This window comes from Salvelinus fontinalis, chromosome 33 (genome assembly GCF_029448725.1).
Source record: "Salvelinus fontinalis isolate EN_2023a chromosome 33, ASM2944872v1, whole genome shotgun sequence".
In the NCBI taxonomy this organism is placed as follows: domain Eukaryota; kingdom Metazoa; phylum Chordata; class Actinopteri; order Salmoniformes; family Salmonidae; genus Salvelinus; species Salvelinus fontinalis.
In genome coordinates this window covers 25,128,312-25,137,914 of record NC_074697.1, presented here as the reverse complement: position 1 = coordinate 25,137,914, position 9,603 = coordinate 25,128,312, and positions in this window count along the sequence as shown.

The window sequence follows — 9,603 nt, the reverse complement described above, 5'->3', positions numbered from 1 at the left end:
GATTAATAGGGGTCAAGAGACCCAGCGCAAAGGGAGAAGGGAAAAAGGCTGCATGGGGCAGAAATAGAGCTGGAGCACGACAGGCCTCAACACAACTGAATCCACGCTCAGCAAGCATCTGGTGACTTTGTCCCCGCAATGGATCAGAGCTAATATTTTTAACTATGTGGGTTGGTCCTTTTTCTGGATAAGGACAACATGGACATTATTAATAAGAACAAGATCATTTTTAACCTACATTTTGATTTTGTGCCATTTATGAATTTCTTCCACTAGTAATTCAGTGCAACAACATAATAGCCCTCCGCACCACACATGGTAGAGAGCGAATCCTTCTGGTTGACCATAGCATTGTGCCAAGCCCTTATAAATCGATCCCAGTCAAAGTGTCATGATTCCTGAAACATAAAACAAATAATACGAAAATACCACATGGATCACAGATGCAGTCAGCTGGAACTAGTTTGTCTTACAGTCCTGACGCTTGCTGGACTTTCTTGGGCGCCCTGAAGCCTTCTTCACTACAATTGACCTGCTCTCCTTGAAGTTCTTGATGATCCGATAAATGGTTGATTTTGGTGGAATCTTACTGGCAAAAATATCCTTGCCTGTGAAGCCCTTTTTGTGCAAAGCAATGATGACGGCACGAGTTTCCTTGCAGGTTACCATGATTGACAGAGGCAGAACAATGATTCCAAGCACCACCCTCCTTTTGAAGCTTCCAGTCTGTTATTCAAACTCAATCAGCATGAGAGTGGTCTCCAGCCTTGTCCTCGTCAACACTCACACCTGTGTTAATGAGAGAATCACTGACATGATGTCAGCTGGTCCTTTTGTGGCAGTGCTGAAATGCAGTGGAAATGTTCTGGGGTGTTTCAGTTCATTTGCATGGCAAAGAGGGACTTTGCAATTAATTGCAATTCATCTGATCACTCTTCATAACATTCTGGAGTATTTGCAAATTGCCATCATACAAACTGAGGCAACAGACTTTTCAACCCTCTCTTTCGTATCGTCTGAGATTCCCAAAGATTGGAAAGCTACCGCTGTCATCCCCCTCTTCAAAGGGGGAGACACTCTAGACCCAAACTGCTACAGACCTATGTCTATCCTACCCTGTCTTTCTAAGGTCTTCGAAAGCCAAGTTAACAAACAGATTACCGACCATTTCTAATCCCACCGTACCTTCTCCGCTATGCAATCTGGTTTCAGAGCTGGTCATGGGTGCACCTCAGCCACGCTCCTAAACGATATCATAACCGCCATCGATAAGAGACATTACTGTGCAGCCATATTCATCGACCTGGCCAAGGCTTTCGACTCTGTCAATCACCACATTCTTATTGGCAGACTCGACAGCCTTGGTTTCTCAAATCATTGTCTCGCCTGGTTTACCAACTACTTCTCAAACAGAGTTCAGTGTGTCAAATCGGAGGGCCTGTTGTCCGGACCTCTGGCAGTTTCTATGGGGGTACCACAGGGTTCAATTCTCGGGCCGACTGTCTTCTCAGTATACATCAATGATGTCGCTCTTGCTGCTGGTGATTCTCTGGTCCACCTCTACGCAGACGAAACCATTCTGTATACTTCTGGCCCCTCTTTGGACACTGTGTTAACCTCTCTTGGGTACGTGAGACATTAGCGTCCCACCTCTTCAACAGCCAGTGAAACTGCTGGGTGCCAAATTCAAATACAGAAATACTCATTTTTAAAATTCAGAAAACAAAACATATTTTACATAGGTTTAAAGATTAACTTCTTGTGAATCCAACCACGGTGTCAGATTTTAAAATGCTTTACAGTGAAAGCATACCTTACGATCATTTGAGAACATAGCCCAGTAGACAAATCATGACAAACAGTAACCAGCCAAGTAGAACAGTTACACAAGTCAGAAATAGAGATGAAATTAATCCCTTACCTTTGATGATCTTCATATGGTTGCACTCAGCAGACATTCATTTACTCAATAAATGTTCCTTTTGTTTGATAAAGTCTCTTTATATCCAAAAACCTCAGTTTTGTTCGGGCGTTTTCTTCAGTAATCCACAAGCTAAAACGCAGTCAAAACAGGCAGACAAAAAAAATCTAAATTGTATCCGTAAAGTTAATAGAAACATGCCAAACGATGTTTATATTCAATCCTCAGGTTGTTTTTAGCCTAAATAATCGATAATATTTCAACCGGACAATAACATCGTCAATTTAAAATGTAAACAAGAAAGGCACTCTCTCGGTCTCGCGCATGAAAAAGCTCTGTGACACTTTAGGGTCCACTCTTTCAGTGTGTAGATTAATGGACAATAAAACATATATCTTGATTAGATAAGTATTCAACCCCCTGAGTCAATACATGTTAGAATCACCTTTGACAGTGATTACAGCAGTGAGTCTTTCTGGGTAAGTCTCTAAGAGCTTTACACACCTGCATTGTACAATATTGGCTCATTAGTCTTAAAAAAGTTCTCCAAGCTCCTCAAGTTGGTTGTTGATCATTGCTATACATCCATGTTCTAGTCTTGCCATAGATTTTCAAGCCGATTTTCAAAACTGTAGCTAGGCCATTAGGCCACTCAATGTTGTCTTGGTAAGCAACTCCAGTGTACAGTATATTTGGCCTTGTGTTTTAGGTAATTGTCCTGCTGAAAGGTGAATTTGTCTCTCAGTGTCTGTTGGAAAGCAGACTGAAATAAAGTTTTCCTATAGGATTTTGCCTGTGCTTAGCTCTATTCGTTTATTTTTCTCCCCAAAAAGTCCCTAGTCCTTGCCGATGACAAGGATACCCATAACATACTGTACCCCACCACGCTTGTAAATATGGAGAGTGGTACTTAGTGTTGTGTTGTGTTGGATTTGCACCATAACACTTTGTATTTAGGACAAAAGTACATTTCTTTGCCACATTTCTTTGCAATATTACTTTAGTGCCTTATTGCAAACAGGATGCATGTTTTGCAATATGTTTTATTCTGTACAGGCATCCTTTTTTTCACTCTGTAATTTATTTTAGTGTTGTGGAGTAACTACAATGTTGATCCATCCTCAATTAGCTCCTATCACAACCATTAACTTTTACTGCCTCTGAAACCCGGATCCGGGATCCCGCCCCACCCCCCCACACTGATTAGCATCGCTAGCATAGCGTCACATTTAAATAGTAGCATCTAAATATCATTAAATCACAAGTCCAAGACACCTAATGAAAGATACAGATCTTGTGAATAAAGTCACCATTTCAGATTTTTAAAATGTTTTACAGGGAAGACAAAATATGTAAATCTATTAGCTAACCATGTTAGCAAAAGACACCCTTTTTCTTTGTCCACCATTTTCTCTCAACACCAGTAGCTATCACCAATTCGGCTAAACTAAGATATTGATAGCCACTAACCAAGAAAAAAACTCATCAGATGACAGTCTGATAACATATTTATGGTATAGGATAGGTTTTGTTAGAAAAATGTGCATATTTCAGGTATAAATCATAGTTTGCCATTGCAGCCAGCATCACAAATCTCACCAAAGCTCCTAGAATTACTACACAGAGCAACGTGTATTACCTAATTACTAATCATCAAACATTTCGTAAAAATACACAGCATACACTAATCGAAAGACACAGATCCTGTGAATACAGACAATATTTCAGATTTTCTAAGTGTCTTACAGCGAAAACACAACAAATCGTTATATTAGCATACCACATATGCAAACGTTACCAGAGCATTGATTCTAGCCAAAGAGAGCGATAACGTAAACATCGCCAAAATATATTACTTTTTTCACTAACCTTTTCAGAATTCTTCAGATGACACTCCTGTAACATCACATTACAACATACATATACAGTTTGTTCGAAAATGTGCATATTTAGCCACCAAAATCATGGTTAGACAATGACAAAAGTTGCCCAGCTGGTCAGACAATGTCGTGCGCCATATTAGACAGTGATCTAGTCGTATACATAAATACTCATAAACATGACTAAAAAATATAGGGTGGACAGCGATTGATAGACAATTTAATTCTTAATACAATCGCTGATTTACATTTTTTTAATTATCCTTACTTTTCAATACAATTTGCGCCAAGCGAATCTACGTCTAAAAAGATGGCGTCATAAGCGATTAACATTTCTCGACAGAAACACGATTTATCATAATAAATTGTTCATACTTTGAGCTGTTCTTCCATCAGAATCTTGGGCAAAGAATCCTTTCTTGGGTCTAATCGTCTTTTGGTCGAAAGCTGTCCTCTTGCCATGTAGAAATGCCCATTGCGTTCGGCATGAACTGGAACCGTGCCCAGAGATTCACAGTGTCTCAGAAATAAATGTCCCAAAATCGCACTAAACGGATATAAATTGCTATAAAACGGTTTAAATTAACTACCTTATGATGTTTTTAACTCCTATAACGAGTAGAAACATGACCGGAGAAATATAACTGGCTACACTAATGCTTGGAAAAAGAGCAGGGTCGGTGTCCACCGCGCGCCTGACGCATCTGGAAAAGAGTTCCTACCTACACGTGTTTTTGTTTTATAGGGGCTGTGATTGCGCAATCGATACCATTCAAATCGTCATCACGTAAAGGCATCCAGGGGAAGACGTAAGCAGTGTCCGTATCCTGATAGCGTTCACAGTGGCCTTTAAACTGACTCCAGATCAGGGGCCAAAATGTGTGAAATCTGACTCCATGTCAGGGAAATTGCTGTAGAATGACTTCTGTTCCACTCAGAGACAAAATTCCAACGCCTATAGAAACTAGAGACTGTTTTCTATCCAATAATAGTAATAATATGCATATTGTACGATAAAGAATTTAGGAGGAAGCCGTTTAATCTGTAATGCAATTATGCTAATGAGAAAACAGCACCCCCTGTAGTCGCAAGAAGTTAAACTCTTACGCATAAATAACTGTTTTAAAATCACCATTGGCCTCATGGAATCCCTGACCGGTTTCCTTCCTCTCCGGCAACTGGGTTAGAAAGGGCGCCTTTATCTTTGTAGTGACTGTGTATGTTGACATAATCCAACAAGTAATTCATAACTGCACCATGCTCACAGGGATATTCAATGTCTGTTGTTTTATTTACCCATTTACCAATAGGTGCCCTTAATTCTGAACCATTGGAAAACCTCCCTGGTCTTTGTGGTTGAATCTGTGCTTGAAATTCATTGCTCGTCTGAGGGACCTTACAGATAATTGTTTGTGTGGGATACAGATATGGCGTAGTGATTTAAAAATCATGTTAAACACTATTATTGCACAAAGAGTGCGTTCAGGCAACTTATTATGTGACTTGATAAGCACATTTTTAGTCCTGAATTTACAGAGTATTGTCACATTCTGACCTTAGTTTATTTTTATGTCTTTGTGTTAGGTTGGTCAGGGCGTGAATTGGGGTGGGTAGTCTATGTTCTGTTTTCTATGTTGTTGTTCAGGACTGTTTCGGTTTTCGTTATCATTCACTTTGTCATTTTTGTCATTTTATAGTGTTCAGTTTATTATTAAAATATGACGAACACTCACCACGCTGCATATTGGTCCGATCCTTCATACTCCTCAGACGAAGAGGACGAGAATCGTTACAAGTATACTAAACAGTTGGAACACCTTCCTAATACTGAGTTGCCCCCCCCCCCCCCCCCCCCCCCAACTATCTTATTCAGTCCCTCTGGTACTGGAGGCCTTTGTTTTCCCATGTTGTTCCCTGGCTGTTGGGTCAGATGACCATTCCACTGGACAGAGAGAGAGAGAGAGAGAGAGAGATAATCCAGCCGACTGGATGGGTTGCCTTCCTGAGCCCTCTCTTGCTCCCTCCCATCCTACCAACCACACATTCTCACCCCCAACCCGCTGGTCCCTGGGGCTACCATTTGCTAATTCATCTCTGCCCTCGCAGCACTGCTCAGCTGTCACATCGCTTCTCGCACAGTCAACGATAACAAGGGTCTTTCATATTTCATACACCCACCCAGACCCAGCTCCACAGACATCCAGTGTTACCCACTGCCTCTCGTTTTCACCCTCCCTCTGTGCTCTGTGGACGGCTGATGCCATCTCAACTCCGGTGTCTCTCTCCATGGATATTCAAACAGCGTGTCAGTTTACACTCATCCTTAGCCATTCCATTTTAGGAGAGAAAAATAATCCAGCTGAGCAGACACGTTACACTGACCTTGGAGCCTGTCATCTATTCAAAGACGTATGATATAAAGCCATCCTTGGATATCATCATACACAAACTATTGTAAAGTGAGCTATGAACCCATTTCTTGACTCCAATCATAAGGGATCACCAGATTTTCTATTGAAAAACAAATGCCTCTAATTGTCCCAGAGAGGTAAGCCACGAAAGAAAATGGGATATAAAACAACAAGAGCATCAAAACAAGTCTCATCTAACAACCTTGGAGGATTTAGTTTAATGCAAGTAGAAACATAGTGCAAGCTACATAAGAGTGAACCAACTGGGAAGAGGAAAGCTTTATGAGAGCTGGTCTAACGTGTTGTTCTGTGTGCAACCCAGGGAAGACGGCCTACTGGGAGATTACAAAGTTGAGGAAGAGCAGGAAAAATAGAGAGAAAGTGATGAGAGGAAAGTCTTAAAAACTACTAGGAGTGTGCTACTGAGCCACTGGCAACTGCAGAGCCATATCAAACCTACACACGTTCACTACGAGACAACACAGTAGTACAATAGCAGACAGAGAGAGACATCAAACGCCGTGCCTTGCTGCTGGAGGCTACACAATCAATAACACTTGACTGTGCATCTGTGCGAAAGCTTCTCAAGAACATTACCCCGCCCCCCCCCCCCCCCCAGCAGAGACGATAGTCCTAACACTCCAAAATAAAGTATGGTAATGTTTCACCTAAGTTGCTCTTATACCTGTGTAATAACACTCTAATTACTCTAGAAATTGTCAGTCAAAATTTCTCAGTATGTTCTATACTGGAATTCTATACTGGAATGTTTCACTACAGTTGACTGAAAACATATGTTCCTATCCACCTCGATAGGTTCAAGCCAAGCTTATGTGAATGACATACCATTACCATTGCTCTGACCCACATGTTGGTTTAACATTCAATGCATGGATAGTTTCCCTGTATTTTAAAAGGCAAATCCACTTTGCAAATCCTCTCCACCCTCTCAGGGCTGGGCGTCTCTGCACACTCTTGGATTGCATCCTACCTGGCAGGCCGCTCCTACCAGGTGACGTGGAGAGGATCTGTGTATTGGCTCGTTTCTAGGCCCTCTCCTCTTCTCTCTATATACCAAGTCACTTGGCTCCATCATATTCCCACATGGTCTCTCCTATCATTGCTATGCGGATGACACTCAACTACTTCTTTCCTTCCCCCTTTCTGACACCCAGGTGGCGATACGCATCTCTGCATGTCTGACAGATACACTACATGACCAAAAGTATATGGACACCTGCTCATCGAACATCTCATTCCAAAATCATGGCCATTAATATGGAGTTGGTCCCCCTTTTGCTGCTATAACATCCTTTACTAGACAATTATTCCTCCTGCACCAAACTTTACAGTTGGCATTATGGTAGCATTCTTCTGGCATCCGCCAAACCCAGATTCCTCCGTCGGACTGCCAGATGGTGAAGCAGTCACTTCACAGAACGCTTTTCCGCTGCTTCAGGGTCCAAAGGCGGCATGCTTTACACCACTCTAGCCGACGCTTGGCATTGCTCATGGTGATCTTAGGCTCGTGAGCAACTGCTCGGCCATGGAAACCCATTTCATGAAGCTCTCGACGAACAGTTATTGTGCTGACGTTGCATCCAGAGGCAGTTTGGAACTCGGTAGTGAGTGTTGCAACCGAGGATGAGCTTGTGTGGCCTACCACTCGCTGCTCAGCCATTGTTGTTCCGAAACGTTTCCACTTCACAATGAAAGCAATTAAAGTTGACCTGGGCAGGTCTAGCAGGGCAGAAAATTGACGAACTGACCTGTTGGAAAGGTGGCATCCTATAACAGTGCCACATTGAAAGTCACCATTCTACAGCCAATGTTTGTCAAATCAAATCAAATCAAAATGTATTGGTCACATACACCTGGTTAGCAGATGTTATTGCGAGGGTAGAGTAATGCTTGTGCTTCTAGTTCCAACAGTGCAGCAATATCTAACAAGTAATATCTAACAATTCCACAAGAAATACCTAATAAACACATATCTAAGTAAGGGATGGAATAAGAATATATAAATATAAATATATGGATGAGCATTGTCAGAGCGGCATAGGCTAAGATGCAATAGATACAGTATATAAACTCAGCAAAAAAATAAACGTCCTCACACTGTCATCTGCGTTTATTTTCAGCAAACTTAACATGTGTAAATATTTGTATGAACATAACAAGATTCAACTACTGAGACATAAACTGAACAAGTTCCACAGACATGTGACTAACAGAAATGGAATAATATGTCCCTGAACAAAGGGGGGTCAAAATCAAAAGTAACAGTCAGTATCTGGTGTGGCCACCAGCTGCATTAAGTACTGCAGTGCATCTCCTCCTCATGGATTGCAACAGATTTGCCAGTTCTTGCTGTGAGATGTTACCCCACTCTTCCACCAAGGCACCTGTAATTTCCTGGACATTTCTGGGGGGAATGGCCCTAGCCCTCAATCTCCGATCCAACAGGTCCCAGACATGCTCAATGGGATTGAGATCCGGGCTCTTCGCTAGCCATGGCAGAACACTGATATGGAACCCAAACCGACTGCGCCCGTGCACCATCGTGCGCCATCGTGCATAAATGTATTTTGTCCCCCCACACCAAACACGATCACAACACACAGGTTAAAATATCAAAACAAACTCTGAACCAATTATATTAATTTGGGGACAGGTCGAAAAGCATTAAACATTTATGGTAATTTAGCTAGCTAGCTTGCACTTGCTAGCTAATTTGTCCTATTTAGCTAGCTTGCTGTTGCTAGCTAATTTGTCCTAGCATATAAACATTGAGTTGTTATTTTACCTGAAGTGCACAAGGTCCTCTACTCCACCAATTAATCCACACATAAAACGGTCAACCGAATCATTTCTAGTCATCTCCCCTCCTTCCAGGCTTTTTCTACTCTTGACTTTATATTGCGATTGGCAACTTTCATAAATTAGGTGCATTACAGCCACTGACCTATTTCGTCTTTCAGTCACCCACGTGGGTATAACCAATGAGGAGATGGCACGTGGGTATAACCAATGAGGAGATGGTACGTGGGTACCTGCTTCTATAAACCAATGAGGAGATGGGAGACGCAGGACTTCCAGCGTGATCTGCGTCAGAAATAGAACTGACTTCTATTATTATTATTATTTTAGCCCTTGGCAACGCAGACGCTCATTGGCGTGCGCAATAATTGAATAATATAGATTTCTACATTTATTTTGCAACGCTCGCGCATGCGACGCGAGCGGTGTAGTCAGCCTGTGACATTCCTGTCTTGCAGGAAATCACGCACAGAAAGAGCAGTATGGCTGGTGGCATTGACATGCTGGAAGGTCATGTCAGGATGAGCCTGCAGGAAGGGTACCACATGATGGAGGAGGATGTCTTTCCTGT